General features: G+C 47.4%; 1 protein-coding gene across 1 annotated transcript in view; it reads left to right on the top strand.

Annotated features, from left to right (window-relative positions):
- Positions 1-1,513: 1,513 nt before the first annotated feature.
- The window catches only part of LOC129323566 (myosin light chain kinase, smooth muscle-like), a 124,524-nt gene continuing 111,238 nt past the window's right edge, over positions 1,514-14,799 (top strand). The window contains exon 1 of the mRNA XM_054970098.1: positions 1,514-1,591. The gene's annotated coding sequence lies outside the window, so the exon portion shown is untranslated. The remainder of the gene's footprint in view (positions 1,592-14,799) is intronic.

Genomic DNA, 14,799 nt, shown 5'->3' with positions numbered 1-14,799 from the left:
GATCAAAGCACTTCACAGACATTATCTTGATGTAATCCTTACAGCAAGCCTTGAAGGCAAATCAGCATTAATTATCCTCATATCTTGTGGAGGGGAAAGGTGAAGCTACGAGAGAGTGGCTTGACTAAAGTAAGTCATGGAGCAGAGGCAAAATTTTAAGGAGGAACTTCCTGATTCTGAGCTGCTATACACATTTACTCTCAATAAAATAAAATTTAAAAAGTATGGGGGGAATTGGGTCTCAGGTTGCAAGCGGAGATGGATCCTGTATCTGAAAAAGTTGATTATTGCGGTGATGTGTCTGTAATTTCTTAACTGGCTTAAAATTTGTATCCAGTTGGAATACATTTTCTCCTTTCTGTGATTAACATTTGCTTGCCACTTAAATAATTCCAAAGACATAAGGCAGATTGTGAGAGGTAGGGCAGGAAAGGACGAACTACTGCTAAGTTCTTGTGGTCTTTTCTTATATGCCCAGGGTAATGCCAATCACCACTTTGGGGTCAGGAAGGCATTTTTCTCCAAGCTGGGGATCCTGGAGATTTTTTGCCTTCCTCTGGGCATAGAGCAGGTGTGTGTGGGGGGGTGTTGGGGGGTAGCTGTGAATGTCCTGTATTTTGAAGGGGTTGGACAGGAAGATCCTTGGGGTTCCTTCCATTTAAGTAAGGGTAGTCCTGCTGGATCAGGCCCATCTAGTTAATTGCCTTGTTTTAAAGGGATCAGGCAGATGCTATGGTAGGTCTACAGGTGGGACAGAAGTCAACGTCTCTCCCTGTTGCTGCTTCCACACCAGTAGCATTCATAGGGTTACTGTTTGTGAAGATTGAGATTCTATCTAGTCATACGCATTGAATTACAGCACGATAGTTCCTAGAGCTACACCATTTAAAACCCATTAATTTTAGTGAATTAGCGACCACCACTCCATTACGTGGCTGGGAATTCCACAAGCGAATTGACTTTCTCTCTCTTTTTTTTTAAGGGTCACGCAGGCCAGGAACACGACCTTTAGGCTGCCATTTACAACAGAGAATGAGCCATTCCGGCCTTAAACTGCCAGTGCTGTTCTTTGATGTCTGGCACAGCCCTCCGGCTCTAAGGCTCTCTGGCCGTAGGTGGTGTGATCTTTCCCGCGGTGTCGAGCTGTCGATCAGGCCCGGCAGTTGCACTGGTCCCCCCAACCCCCGCTCACGCAATCCTCTTCATCCCATCCCTGCTTCGGCCTTCTCGCCCTCCCCCTCAGGCTGCAGGTCACCACCGTTTGTTGTCAAAACTGCAAGCAGTCCGTGCAGGGAGCCTGGCTGGCTGCCGCTGAAAGGCGACGGGGTGCGCGCCTTTTTCCTCCCCCAGCCTCATGCACCACACAAACCCCGTCATCCCGCCTGCCCCTAAACTCCTGCAAAACATTTCCTAATAAGGCTCCCAGGCATTAAGCGGCCCACATTTTCTAAAGGGGCAGTCTGAGAAGTGTAAAAAGAACCCGTTCGGATGGTGCCGCCGGCGAGAGAGGAGAGAGGCTGAGATCCGGCGGGAGTTTCTAACTCCGGCTCGCCCTCGGGAGGCTTTCTCTGAACCGCTCCAAGCGACCGCGGTAAGTTTCTCGTCCCCTTTTCTGCTGTCTCTCATAACTGAAGTGTAAAACGCTTTGGGTTGTTGGTAATGTTATATATAAGGGAAGGGAGAAGATTGCTTTTAGAAAGAGCAGAAGTTGCACGTTTCTGTGAGGGAGGGAAGATGTATCTCTTTTTACATTGGTGCGAATAGAATACATTGTGGGCGCTCAGTTTTTTTTTCTTTCTGCAAAGGAGGTCTGCTGAGAAACAAAATAAAGCTGCAGCCTTATGCAGACCCACTTAATTTAGCGCAACTTCTTAGTAAACGCGAATAGGATCTTATCGCACTTCTTTTAGTAGCGCTACCCTCGGTCTGAACCGCCGGTAAAAATCTTGAGCAACTCCCTCTCCCTCCCACGGCCCCGTTTCAGAAAGTAGGTTTTTTTTTGGCTGGAGTCTAATTGAAAAAACGTCCTCCGTCTGGCGCTTTCTTTCCGTAGGTGAATGAATGCATGCCGGGGAACGGGGTTCACTTGGCCGGGCAGCCGCAAAAGCTCTTGGTTTGTCCCATGTTTGAGGATGAAAGTGATCGAGTGTGTGCTGTGCAACGTGCGGGTTACCTTGGAGCAGTGACTTTCTGTTAATTCATAATGGAGTGATGGGAATTAGAGCGTCTGAAGGGACTGTTTGAAGCCAGTCACTGAGGTGACGGGGAAAGAATAAAACGAAAGGGATTATGGTTAGCGTGCAGTGCAAGAAGCTACTTTTGTTTTGTTACTTGGAGGCTTGCAGTCCCTCTGGCTTTTGTAATTAATCTCTGGAACGAAGGTCACTGCCCCTTCTGTCTTCCTCATCTTGCAGGGTAACTTCTGGCGGTTACCATTTTGCTAATAAAAGTATCTCCTAGTTCCAGCTTCAGTGCGAGAACAGTCAGGATAGACTCTTTCAATCAGTCTCTTTCTCAAGTTGCAATGCAAACGTCATTTACTCGTCTTAACATAAATGATGTAAACCCAAATGAGCTGCCTGGCAACTAGATCCCCCACCTAACAAATGTGTTGGCATTACAATTGTAATTTTTCAACCAAAACAATCAGTTTTAAATCCATCTGTTCTTCAGTCTCCTTTTCCTTATGCTCATTATTAACTACATGTGTCTTAGTCCTTGAAAGTTTTTTTTAATTTATTTTTTCTAAGATACATTGGAAGAGTTTCAAAAAAGGACTCGTTGTTAGTCTTATTTCTGTCTGCCCCACCTGCCCAAAGCAAAGAACTCTAATTTCCTGCAAATTTGACTTCAAGCACATGACGGGATTGAACTATTGGGTAAAATAGGATGTTGGATGAGAGGGACCATTGCTGTGATTCACTGGGGCTCTTCTTACGTTCTTAAATAGCAAGTTGTTGTAAGAGTACCTATTCAAGTAGCTGGTGATTTGTGATTTGTTTGTCCTGAAAATAATTGAGTTATATAACATTGTATGTTTGGCTGCTACAGACCATAGTGGAAATTCCGTTTCCCTGTTAGGTCCCATGACTTTATGCTTGACATCCCTGCTGCACATTTGATAAAAAAGAACTGGGAACCATCTACATGTCCATTGCCTAGACTTGGCTGTGCTGTGTGCAGTACACCATGTAGATAGAAGTAAAAAGTGGTATCTGCAGTGGCTGGGCATTACAAAATGTATAATTATAAAGATTGCTAGTGGCTATACCTGCTGGTATGTATGCATGTTACATTTTCTTCAAATGAACACATATATGAAAATAGTTGCAGGTAGAAAAAGTGTTTTGACAAGAGTGGTGGCCCCTTATGTTGAATCAAATGGTTGTGTGTCTACTCTTAAAGAAACTTACTCTGGACCCAGGAGGTTTGAATAACTGTTGTCTAGTCTTAAACGTACCATTCTTGAGCAAGTTGATTGAGTGGTGGTGGAACACCTCTGGGGCTGCACGAATGGAGTGGATTGTTTGGATCCTTTTCTGTCTGGTTTCAGGTCTCACTATGGGCCTGAAACTGCCTTGGCCACCCTAGTGGATGATGACCAATGCTGGAAGGTGGATAGAGGGAGTGCAGCACTGTTGATCCTACTTGACCTCTCAGCAGGTTTTTGATACCATCAATTATGGTATCCTTCTTGTTTTCCTTTTAGGGTTGGAACTGAGAGGCACCATTTTGCAATGGTTTCAGTCCTACCTGGAAGGTAAGTTTCAGTTGGTGGTGCTGAGCAACTGGTGCTTGGCCTCTTGGCCTATGGAGTTCTGCAGGGTTCCATCTACATCCATTTACAAACTGATGAGAGAGGTCATCTGGAAATGTGGGCTGGGTTATCACTGTTGTGTGTATCCAGAGAAATCATGAACGGAAAACGTGTATACGGAAAACATGAACCAGTGTCAGGAAGCAGTTTTGGTATGAATGAGAGCTAATAGGCTAAAACTTCATACTGACAAAATGGAGGCATTACTGCTGGAGAGAAGAATTGGCCCAGGAATTGGGATGTGTCCTGTTTTGAATGGAGTTGCACTCCCTCTAAAGGAACAGGTTTGTAGCTTGACCTGCTAGACCTGTGCCTCCTGTTAAATAAGCAGTTGGCAGCTGTGGCCAGAGCTGTGGTATGAAGCTTTCACCAGCTTCAGATGGTGAGTCAGCTGCGGACTTTCTTCGACAAAAAAGACCTTGTTACTGTGATACCTGCCCTGGTAACGTTTAGATTAGACTGGTGTAACGTGTTCTGTGTGGTGTTGTCCTTCAAGCGTATTTAGAAGCTACAGCTGGTATAGAATACTGTCTAGAATGGGTTGTAGTGACCATATCACTCAAGTCTTGTTCCTACATTGGTTCACAACCAGCTTCCAGGCCTGTTACCTAGATGGGTCTCCTTGTGAGTAGGGGGAATTAGCTGATAAGGAGAAGGCTTAGCAAGAGGTGTTAACAAGTGGGATTCTCCACCAATTTTTACCAGATCCCCTCCCTGAGGGTACTAATGAGACGGATGTTCTTCCAAAACAAAGATAATCTTTATTGAAGAGGAAAAATTTCACACAGATAGCTAAATGCATCTCTCTCTCACACACACAAGGAGTCCTAGAGAATAACAGAAAGGAAGTGGGGAATACCTATAGGCTTCAGGTGATAATTACCTATCAGAGGAGTGGAGAAGTCTGCGAAGAAAGGAGTGCACGGCCAGCGTTGCATGGAGACGTTCTCAGAGAGTTCTGAGGGTATGGCATGTGGATCCAAGTATGTGTGCACACCTTGATTGGGGCAAAGCCTAAATATTTAAAGGGCAAAACGGACCCTGGGGCAGAACGATCCTTGAACAAAGGACCTTGATATTTGTCTCCTGGGATGGACAAAGACTTAAGTGACTTTGATCAGCATTCTGGGATATGACAAAAGGAAGCGATTGATTATTCCGGTGCTGGGCAACAAAACTGTAGTTTACACTAAGTTTCTCTGGATATGAGTGATGGACTTTGAAATTTAGATTAAGTATTCCCAGGAAGGAGTAAAACTTTTCTAGAGATGGTTGATGGCTCTCGATTGCCGGACAGGATTATAGTGAGACTGTTTATCAAAGGAATGAAGGAGGAGGACTGTCCGAGGGATATCGAAAAGGAAATCTCTCTGGTGCCTTTCTTGTTCAAGGATCTTGCATGTCTGCAGCTGGGGGCGGGGGGCAGAAGCCAATCCTGTCTAATCTCTCAGCATTATTCACATTTCAGTTCTCCTGGGCAGGAGCTAGCAATGCATTTTCCCCTCGGGCGGCAGGCTATTGCAGCTTGCAGTGCGCATAGAGCTTATGATCAAGTGCATATTAGACGACAGAGAGCTAGGCGGACTGCTTACAGGCCCAGTTCAAGGTGTTAGTATTGACCTGAAAGCCCTATAGTGTAGGATGCTGGAATCATTCAGGAATATTCTGAGGGTTGTTTGGAGTAAACAAAGTATAACTTTATTCAGAAAAACAAAAGAATTGTAGGCCTACCAGAGTCCTAGGCAGCTATCCAGAGGTATAAGTAAAACATAGGATGGAACTTTTCCAGACTTAGGTATCCTGGAACTAATATAAAACATGAAATTGGCTTCAGAATATGTCATCTATGGCTTGGGACCAACATACCTTAAGGTCCATCTACTCCCCTATGAACCTACCCAATCACTGTGGTTATCTTCAAGGGACCCTTCTTTACCATCTGAGGCTAGGTGGGTGGCAACCTGAGAAAAGGTCTTCTCATTTGTAGCACCAAATTATGGATCTCCCTCTGCAGGGAAATTTGTCTGTTGCCCTTGATCATTGTCTTCCGCCATTGGGTGAAGACTTGCTCTGTTTTGTTTAGTGTTCCCACAATGACCCTCCTTCATGTTTTTCTGTTTTGTTTAATTGTTGTTTTTAATTGGTTTTATATTACGTATTTTAAAAGCTGTTTTAATTGTTTGCTGCCTGATGGATCTAAAGTTGGCTGGAAAGGTGCCATAAAATTTTCGAATTAAATACATTTATGCATGGTTACTTCACACTGCAGGAGGACAGGTACCTCCCAAATACTTATCCAGAAGTATTTTATATATTTAATTTATTTTCATTCATAGCATGCCTTTCTCACTGGGACTCTAGGTAGATGACAAGTACAATAGAACTAATCAGCCAGTCAGTAAGCATTTAACGTTTGAATGATAGCTATATTTGCTATGAACAGCTTCCTGATTCCTATTAAAACAAAGCTTTTCAGTCAGTCAGCAGGTGATTACAAAATATAACATTTGTCTTAATTAACAGCCAAGATTTCTAGTAAAGCCACATAATGCAGTGGGGCTGTGACTGAAAAACAGGAAGGAAAAAACGCATTATCACTAGCAGAGGTCACTCTCTGAGCTGATCCATCATTCCACAGGTCTACTATATCTACTAATCTACTCCATCTACAGTTCTTTGCTTTGCAATTTAGTCATGCTTGCCGTCTGAATGTATGTGTATGCATAGGTGATAAAAGGGGAAAAACCTCATTTTATTGTATCCTATTACATTATTCTATGCACTGTCAGCGTGTGTGTTTTCTTTAAAAGTCGCTACAAAAAGCATTTGGGAATAGATTGTTAGTGCAGTTGGGGAGTGTAATGGACAGGACTTGCTCCAGCTTCACCTCTCCTGAGAGACAGCCAATGGGAGTGCACAGAATGCTGGGCCAATGAGAGTTAGTGTCCGTTGGAGGGAGAAGAAGGCTTTTGGGAGTTGTTGGGAGAGAACGGCCCCTTGGATACTCACCGTGAAGGGTCCTTCTCCTCTGAGGACAGGAGGACATCTTGGGTGATTCCCACCGTCCAATCGGGGAGGCAGGAAATGAAACATCTTTCTTCCTCTTCCCTTGTAGGTGGGATCACCCTTGGTTTCCCAGTTCGGGTGACTCCCCCCAGCACTACCACACAGACTGTGGAAAGATCAAAAAACTAGACCCCAACAGGAGTGAGATAGAAAACATCAATATAATCAAATAAGTAAATACGAACAGCATGCAAGAATTAACAGGTAAGTTATTGTTAGAGTGAGCGTGAGAGCCAACAAGTGTGTCCCTTCGGCTCCTACGCGATCAGACAGAAGCAGAGTACGACAATGCGGAGAGGAGTGCCAATATGACGAAGATCGTGGGCGGGCAAGATGTCCTCCTGTCCTCAGAGGAGAAGGACCCTTCACGGTGAGTATCCAAGGGGCCGTTCTCCCTCTGAGGCGGAGGACATCTTGGGTGCTCCTAAAGCAGTTCCTTACGATCTGGGTGGGAGTGTATCTTCGTCTTCCACCACATGTTGAAGCACTCTTCTCCCGAAGGCCGCGTCCGCCGAGGCACGGGTGTGGAGGTGGTAGTGTCTGATGAACGTAGTTAGAGATGCCCACGTAGCCGCCTTGCAGATATCCTCCGCAGAGGCGCTCCTTCTCAGAGCTGCGTTGGTGGCTGCGCTTCTGGTTGAGTGGGCAGTTATTCCGGCTGGTATTTCGATCCGCTGTGCTTTGTAGGCTTCCGTAATACAAGATCTAATACTGTACGCGATCGCTGAGGCGGACATGCGTTGACCCTTTTTTGGTTGTGAGATATTGATGAACAAGGCGTCCGTCTGTCGAATATCTTCCGTTCTGATCAGGTATACCTTGAGCGACCTCCTCACGTCCAGAGTGTGCCATTCTCGCTCCCTACGGTGTTTGGGATTCGGGCAGAATGATGGCAAGTTGATCTCTTGAGAACGATGGAAAGTGGAATACGCCTTGGGTAGAAAGATAGGGTCTGTCCTCAAAACCACCTTATCCCTGTGGAAGACACACAGGTCTGGACGGGCCGAGAGGGCACTCAACTCCGATACCCTGCGGGCCGAAGTAATGGCGACCAGAAAGATCGTCTTGATCCGCAGCCATCTGAGGGATACGCTTCTCACCGGCTCGAATGGTGGTTTGGTCAGGGCGGAGAGTACTGCGTTGAGTCTCCAAGTAGGAAAATGATGGACCGGTGGGGGTCTCAACAGCGTGGCCCCCCTGAGGAATCTCCTAACGAGCGGGTGAGACGCTAGCGAGGTTCCTCCGTCTGTGGTCCAGACCGATCCTATGGCTGCAACCTGTCTCCTGAGGGTGGCTGGTCTAAGTCCCTTGTCGAGGCCCTCCTGCAGGAACCCCAGAATGGAGTGGACAGTCGGATCCAGAGGTGACACTTTCTTACGTCTGCACCATCTATGGAAGGCTTTCCATGCACAGTTATATATGCGAATGGTGGAGCTCTTTCGGGACGCTAACAATGTGTTGATGACTCCCGGGGGAAGACCTTCTCGTTGGAGCAAGTTCCTCTCAATTTCCATCCGGTCAGCGCCCACCATTCTGGATGAGGGTGCCGGATCGGGCCCTGCTGTAGGAGGTCCGGATGCACCGGTAGTTGCAGCGGTGGTGAGACTGACAGCAGCTGGAGAGTGGAGAACCACGGTCGCCTGGGCCACCATGGAGCAATCACGATGACTGTTGCTCCGAGTTGTCTGATCTTCCTTAACAGTTTCGGAATCACTGGTAAGGGAGGGAAGGCATACAGCAGAGAGTCGGGCCAGGACGCAGTGAGTGCGTCCGTGTCCTCCGCTTGTGGATGGAAATATCTGGTGTAAAAACGTGGGACCTGGTTGTTCCTGTGTGAGGCAAAGAGATCCACTACCGGGGTTCCGAAGTGCTCTGTCAGCAAGGTAAATACTTCCTTCTTCAGTGACCACTCCCCTGGCTGGAGCGACTCCCTGCTCAGCCAGTCCGCGTGGATATTCTGGATCCCCCGGATGTGCTCCGCTCTGATGGAGGAAAGATTGTGTTCCGCCCAGGTCATGATTTTGTGGGCCTCCCTTTGGAGTCGGGACGATTTGGTCCCTCCCTGCTTGTTTATATACGTTTTGGTGGCGACGTTGTCCGTCCGCACCAGGACGTGCTCGTGGTCGAGCGCACTCCGGAAGTGTTTCAGTGCCAGGAAGACTGCTCGCATCTCCAAGATGTTGATGGGTAGGCTCCGTTCCGTTTCTGACCACTCCCCTTGGGCAGGAACGTCGTGTAGTGTTGCTCCCCAGCCTTTCAGGCTGGCGTCCGTGAAGAGTTGGGTGAGTTTCGGTGACAGAAAACTCTTGCCTAGGCGAAGGTTGCCGTCGATTGTCCACCATCCCAGGCTTTCCTTCACGGAGCTCGGTACCTGGAGTTTGATGTTCGATCTCTGGGCGATCTGCCATTGGTAGGGGCGCATGAAGGCCTGAAGTGGCTTTGCGTGGAACTTGCCCCAGTAGATGGCCTCTGAACTGGCCACGAGCAGACCCATTAGCTTCGAGAGTTCCATGAGTGGAGACGCCTGTTGCCTGATTATCTGTGACGCAAGCTTCCTGGTCTTGGCTCTCTTGTCCTCCGGGAGGAAGAAGCTGCCCTTCTTTGTGTCTATCATCAGGCCCAGATGCTCGAGTCTTTGTGAAGGACGCAGTGAGCACTTGTGTTGATTTATCAAGAAGCCGTGGTTCTGTAGGAATTGAATGGTGAACATTGTCTCCCTGATTGAATCGGACTCGGAGGCGGATCTTATCAGAATGTCGTCCAGATACGGGTGCACGTGAATGCCCTTCTCCCGTAATTTGACAATGGGAACCACTAGGAGCTTGGTGAATACCCGTGGGGCCGTGGACAGACCGAAGGGAAGTGCTCTGAACTGAAAGTGATCCTTCTTGACGCAGAATCTGAGGAACCGTCGGTGTGGTGCGGCGATGGGAACGTGCAGATACGCCTCTGTCAGGTCTATCGAGGTCAGGAACTCCCCTTCCTGCAATGCCTCGGCAATGGATCGAAGAGTCTCCATTCGGAAGTGCCTGAGTTTGATATGTCGATTGACGTATTTGAGGTCGAGGATGGCACGCCAGTCCCCGTTCCTCTTGGGAACCGTGAAGAAAATTGAATATACTCCCCGCCCCTGCTCTGCAGGGGGCACTGGTTCGATGGCCTGTATGTCCAAAAGGTGTTGGATCGCTTTCAGGGTTATGTGGTTTCTGGACTGATTCTTCTTGAGGGGGGAAGGAATAAAGCGTTCCGGTGGAAGGGAGGCGAACTCGATCAAGTAACCATTGGACACAATCTCTAAGGACCATGCGTCCGCCTCGGATTCCTCCCAGGTCTTGCGGAACAGGAGAAGTCTTCCCCCCACCGGGGCGTCGTGATAGTCAGGGCTTCTGACCCTTATCGTCGGATTCCTGTCGGTTGCCGCGGAATCCCTGAGACCTGTTGAACTTGGAGTGAAAACCAGTCCGCTTGGGATGGCCCCTGGGAGGGTTCCAGGCTCTCTTGTGGTCCTGTCTGTTTCTGGCCAACGTGTGATGAGAGCGAAATGGTTGGTAATTGCTTGGTCTCCTGGAGGTGTACTTTAGGGACCTTGGGAGGGCCTTCTTCTTATCCTTGGTTTCTATCAATATTTTTTCCAGCTGATCTCCAAATAGCTTCCCTCCTTGGAATGGGTAAGATGCTAGGATAATCTTGGCTTGCATGTCGGCCTGCCAGGTTCTAAGCCAGAGTAGTCGTCTGGAGACCGCGGTAGATGCCATGGCCCTCGAGTCAGGGACAGGGTGTCCAAGGTGGCGTCCGCCACGAAGGTGGATGCTTTGAGGATCCTATTAGCTCCTTCCGCTAGCCTCCTGTTGTTCTCGGGAAGCAGCTGGATCATCCTCCTGATCCACACCACCGAGGCTCTGGATACCATAGAGGCTATGGCCGAGGCTTTGATGGAAATAGCCATTGCTTTGTGTGCCCTCTTCAGCACGGCTTCCCCTTTTTTATCCAGGCCGTCTCGAATGTTGCCTTGGCCGTCCTCGGAGAGAAGACCTTGAGACTGTAGCGCTGCCACCGGGGCATCAATCACAGGCACCTGCAAGAGCTCGTCCACAAAGTTAGGTAAGACATATAACTTTCTCATATAGTTGGGTACCTGTTTTGTGGCTGCAGGAGTAGGCCACTCGGCCTTGAGTTGGCGCTCGAAATATTCAGGGAAGGGGAACAGTTTGGGACCCTCGTCTGACCTGGGGAAGAATTCCCTGTTCCCTTTGGGTCTAGCCTTGAGGCCCGAGGGCTTCGGCTCCTCTCTCTCCTCCTCTCCCTCGGATGGATCCTTGAGGTCCAGGGCTGAAAGGGTCTTGGAGAGTAGGTATTGGTAATCTTCCAGCTGGAACAACCTATTGGATGGTTGGGCAGTGGTGGGGTCTAACTCCTGCTCCTCCTCCGACAGAAATTCTCCCTCCTCTGAGATGTCACTGAGGGAGAGATCTTCATCATAGCAGGCCGAGACCTTGTTAGTGGTCGGGCCTAGAGATTGTTTGCGGGCCGCCTTAGTGGGCCAGGTGCTTCTCTGGTGAGAAGGACCCGGAATAGGCTGGTCTGGTATGGGCTGAGAACGAACAGGATCTGAAGTCTGCCCCCGGCTAATGGCCCAGATCTCCTCTCTAAGGGACCTCCTGATGGCAGCCAAGATCTGGGGCGACAGCTCCTCAGAAGGATCACTTACTTGAGCTCCTGAAGGCATCGCACTGAGATCCTGCGACGAGGGCCCCGATCCGTGCTCAAGTTCTCCCACCGGGAGGTTGGGAAGCACGTTGCCGCGTTTTGGCGGGAAGTCGCGGCTGGCCGCCGTTCCCGCCGAAATCGAGTCGCGCGCCATCTCGCCGGTCTGCTTTCGTTTTCCATGGCGCGCTGCCCTCTCTGGCTTGGGTGAAGACAGACGAGGGCGCTTTGTTGCAGGGTGTTCTCTCTTCGAAGAGTCTTCCCCGGGGGACCGATCAGGCCTCCGCGGCGCGTCGGTTCCCGCCGGATCGTCCCCTGCCGCTGGAAGGACTGGTCCTAGGGAGCCGTCTCCAGCTTTGTCCATGAAAGAGTCTTCAGAGTCGGAAGACTCCCTTGTAGCCATCCTGGTCTCCCTGCGAGTAGAGGACTCCTCTCCGCAGGGAAGGAAGAATAAGGGTATGGACCAAGAAGGAAGATAGCACAGAGTAGTGAAAGGGACTGAACAAGGAAAGGTAAGACTCTAAGGCTGAAGTGGGAAGGGAAAAGGCAAAGACAAAAGGTGAATAAAGAGTAAAGAGTAAATAGTAGGACAGGGTAGCAGAGCTAGCCTATACCCTACTGCTCTCCCCTGAGGCAGGAAAAGAACTGGGAAACCAAGGGTGATCCCACCTACAAGGGAAGAGGAAGAAAGATGTTTCATTTCCTGCCTCCCCGATTGGACGGTGGGAATCACCCAAGATGTCCTCCGCCTCAGAGGGAGAAGGGTTTTTGATTCTGCTGAGTAAAGGAAGCAGAGATATTGCTGAGTGATTCCAAACCTGTTCAGTTACATTGAAACATTCTCCGTTTAACTCCTCTTTATTTATTAGTTTAAAATTCATTCACTCCTATGCTCCATCTTGTAAATGAAGTTTATTTTTGTTTTATTTAACCCTGGCTGGCTTGAACTTGTTGACTGAGGGAAAGTATCTCACATATAGGCCTCAAACACTCTGGTCACATTAAATGAGCCAAGTTAAAATGGTGACAGTGTATGTATAGAGAAAGGAATCTCTAAGTTCTCTTTCCCCTAATAGCCCTGAGCTGTAGTTGAGTGAGGGAAGGTACATACAGGGAACTGGCTGCCTATCTGGTGGAGTCTCTGGAAGAGAAGTGACCCTCTGAGGATTTGAGTCAGGGCTCTCTACCTGCTATAATGGAGGCTAGACAGGTGGATTGTGGTGATCCAGCCTTTACCTGCCTGGGAGTCCTCAAACCTGTGAAGGGAGGTTTAGGGTGGGTGGTAGCATGTGAGAAGCTGAGGGTCATTGCCATATGAGGTTAATGATGTTGCTGAAATTAACAGTTACCTAGTTTGGAATAGAAATATTTCCAGCTTTATTTTACAAATAGTTGTGTTTACAGATCAGCCACAATTTTCCTAGGAATTCTTCTCTGGCTTGGAATATAAAACAAAATTATGCAAATATCTGATAGTTTTCAAATTGACCAAGAAGCTTTGCAAGCACAAGTGTAAATTTTCAGTATTAGCCCCTTACCTTTATTGAAACTCTTGTTGATGGCCATGAAACTACATGAACTTTTAAGACATTTGTGATAGGGGCATATGAAGTTATTTAATATTCATCCTTTTCAATCAGTGAGTTGTGTGCTGTGAATTAAATTGCTGTGAACATTCCCAGAATATTCAACCAAGCATTCTTGTGTTTGATGAGTATATTTGGGTAAATTCTTTGTTTCTTGCAAGTATTTTTTTGTGATTTCCTAACCATTGTCAATATCTAAAACCTTCCTAGGGGGATTTTTAGTGTGTTGTATGTAGGTGAATTTCAAAGCAGCTTGTAAATCATTGCTGGTGCTAAGAACTACAGTATCCAAGAGGAAATGCAATGAGGTATGTGCTCAGAGCATCATCAGCACATAAGAACTAATATTACAAGTTTATAGGGAACTCTTGGAAAAGAAATAAGCTTTTCTGAACACTTGCCAAGAAAGTTTAGAAGTACCAAGCTGATTCCAAATTGCATTGAGAAGAGTTTGCTCATGATGACTAGGCAGGGCTTTTTTCAGCTGGAACACAGTGGAACGGAGTTCCGGAACCTCTTGAAAATGGACACATGGCTGGTGGCCCTGCTGGAGCGGCGCGGAGGGCAATCTAAACTCCCCTCTGTCTGGAGATCAGGAGGCGGGGCCACCAGCCATGTGACCATTTTCGCCGAGCGCGATTTAAACTTTTAAAAACTCCCCCCTTGTTCCAGCTGACCCCAAGTGATGTCACTGGGCCTGGGAGCATGCGCGCACATGTGATACCAGGGGCACCACCTTCCGCGAAGAGTTGCCCCCTGTGCTGGCAACCCACTTAGTTCCACCACCTCTTTTTACAGGAAAAAAAAGCCATGTGACTAGGTAACGTGGGAAAAGGGTTTTCTCTATATGTACACCTAAACTGGTGTTTAATTCTACAGGTGGATCATGAAATAAAAATTTCTCTATATATTTGGATTCCAAATGCAAGAAGGTTGAAAAGTGTTTGTAAAGCTGCCCTTCTATATGGCCATCAATAGGCTCAGAAGTCTGAGGCTGATACTCTTCACACATCCATGCAAACAACAGAAGGACTTAAAAGCACTTTAAGAGGCATGTAAGTCTTAGAAATGTAATATCTCTGGGCCTTATTCCAGTTCAACATATTGAATGCATTTTATATTTATAATTTTTCTGTCACAGGATAATCATTTGTTTCAACCTTGCTACTATCCAGCCTGCTCCTCTGCCATGGACAGTAACTTGAGCTACAAAAATCAGTAATTAAAGCTTTTCTCAGCATGGAGATAAGCATCATTATCTGCTAATTCCTGCAGAACAAGCCATTCTTAAAGACACAGGAGCAGACCTTGGTAAAAAGTTTGCAAAAGCTTAAGGAGCCAGGTTTGATTTGCTATTCTGCCATGGAAGCTTGCCATGTGACTTTGGGCCAATCACATTCTCACAGGCTATCCTACCTCACAGGGTTGTTTTGAGGATATAATGGAGGAAAGAATGATGTAAGCCATTTTAGATCATCATTGGGAAGAGGCCGGGATATGAATGAAATAACTTAAATATGGAGGTCTAGAATCTGCACAGTTCTTTCATAGAAATGTATACATCATTTGTTTATTTACAATATTTATACCCTACCTTTCTTCCCAATTGGTGTCCAAAGTATCTTA

The sequence above is a fragment of the Eublepharis macularius genome, chromosome 2 (genome assembly GCF_028583425.1).
Source record: "Eublepharis macularius isolate TG4126 chromosome 2, MPM_Emac_v1.0, whole genome shotgun sequence".
Lineage (NCBI taxonomy): Eukaryota > Metazoa > Chordata > Lepidosauria > Squamata > Eublepharidae > Eublepharis > Eublepharis macularius.
This window is presented reverse-complemented; position numbering and strand designations above follow the sequence as displayed.